This window comes from Penaeus japonicus, unplaced genomic scaffold (genome assembly GCF_977035675.1).
Source record: "Penaeus japonicus unplaced genomic scaffold, GWHDUDI00000001_assembly GWHDUDI00000042, whole genome shotgun sequence".
Classification (NCBI taxonomy): domain Eukaryota; kingdom Metazoa; phylum Arthropoda; class Malacostraca; order Decapoda; family Penaeidae; genus Penaeus; species Penaeus japonicus.
In genome coordinates this window covers 3,544,107-3,546,025 of record NW_028234444.1, presented here as the reverse complement: position 1 = coordinate 3,546,025, position 1,919 = coordinate 3,544,107, and the positions used below count along the sequence as shown (strand labels likewise).

Below are 1,919 nucleotides of genomic sequence, written 5' to 3'. Positions count from 1 at the left end.
CACACACACACACACACGAACACACACACACACACGAACACACACACACACACACGAACACACACACACACACACACACACGAACACACACACACACACACAATTAGAAAAACACACACACACACACACGAACACACACACACACACACACGAACACACACACACACACGAACACACACACACACACACACGAACACACACACACACACACACGAACACACACACACACACACACACACACACGAATGCACACATCCGCCTACATACACATTATCTCTCTTACACTCACACACACTCACTTATTCACACATACACGCTCAAATGTACGCCTACACACACATATACACGTCTACGCGCGCGCGCACTCACAAACGTACACACACACACACACACACACACAAACACATACACACCTTTTACTTCTTCTGAGGTGAGCGAGAGCGAGGCTGTGACCTCTTTACGGAATTAAACATCAGACACTGTACAGTTCACTTCCTATAAAGTGTTTGACGTCATCTCATTCACTGCTCCAAAAACTACATTTTCTTGACACTCAACGACAAGGAGATCACGATGATGGAAAATGCCTTGTGCCTGGAAGTGTTTGACTTGAGAAGTCCATATGTGCTTCTCACTGTTAATGATCGGGAAGAAGATTGTGAGTTTTTCCTGATAGACACCGGGGCGTACACCTCGCATATCTCGAGGGAGCTGTTGGAGACTTTGGGTCTCATGGATTCAATCGAGCCTATTAACACTAAATGCAATACTATTGGCAGTATCAACGTTAAACTGACCGACCAAGCCACCGGAGACCTGATTTCGGAGGACTTCCGCCTTTGGTATAACCCGATGTAAGATACGAACATTCTCGGCATGGACTTCCTGTCCAGCACAAACAGTATCCTGGAACTGGACGGAGAGGATTCGTAGCTGTGGATTTATTCCCCCCCCCAAATCCTCAACCCATCCTTACATGCATAGTGACCGTATTCAGGCCGATGTGTGCATCAATGGATTTACGTCGAAAATGACAGTGGACACTGGAACTAATGGACCTTTACTTGTATGCTCATAAGAAAAGGCTGAAGAGTTTCAGCTTACGATAGAAGAACTAAAGGAACCCAGATATATAGAGATGTTCAACGGCGTCACCTCATACAACCTCATCGCCAGGAATGTGACGGCTGAGCTCTTCGGCAAGAAGGTGACAGGAGAAGCAATTATTGGTTTGCCTAAATTAAAGGCCACGGTTGGAATAAAGCTGCTCGAGGGCGCAATGATCACCTTTTCCGACGAGGACGAATGGGACATCACTTACACCGGCCGAACGTAGTGACGCGCCGCCAGGGGAGCCTCTCGCCCACCAGCTGTCCTCGACGGAGGTTCAAGGCGCTTTGGTCAACTGCAGCAGCGCAACCAGCCGGCACAGAGCGCCTATGCCATGGGCGGCTTCAAGTTCTGTGACGCGAAGCAGCGCAGGGCAGAGCGCGAGGCCCAGCAGGCGGCAGAGCGCCAGCAGGAACAGCAAGCCAAGAAGCAGGCGGAGAAGAAGAAGGAGGAGAAGCCCCTTGAACTCTCCGAGGGCGACTGGCATAACATCCTCGTTAAGGGCCGTGGCCCCCGGAAGGAAGAGGAAAAGAAGAAGAAGAAGAAGAAGAACCAGGCTCGGCGAAAGGCGGTGCAGAAGGAGGTGGGGTCGAAGTACTGGTGGTGATCACTGCCCTCCGGCTATCTCCAGAAGCGACATTTTGTTTGAAACAAAGAAAAAAAAAAAAATACTGTCTTCCCGGCTATCCCCAGAAGCGACATTTTGCTTGAAACGAAAAAAAAAAAAAAAAAAAAAAAAAAAATGCTGTCTTCCCAGCTATCTCCAGGGGAGCCTCTCGCCCACCAGCTGTCCTCGACGGAGGTTCAAG

At 49.3% G+C, this 1,919-nt stretch overlaps 1 long non-coding RNA gene across 1 annotated transcript in view; it reads left to right on the top strand.

Annotated features, from left to right (window-relative positions):
• The first annotated feature begins 735 nt into the window (after nucleotides 1–735).
• The window catches only part of LOC147466650 (uncharacterized), a 1,281-nt gene continuing 97 nt past the window's right edge, over nucleotides 736–1,919 (top strand). Inside the window, exons 1-2 of the long non-coding RNA XR_015190787.1 lie at nucleotides 736–1,385; nucleotides 1,913–1,919. The exon at nucleotides 1,913–1,919 is cut by the window's right edge and continues 97 nt beyond it. This is a non-coding gene — a long non-coding RNA (uncharacterized LOC147466650). The remainder of the gene's footprint in view (nucleotides 1,386–1,912) is intronic.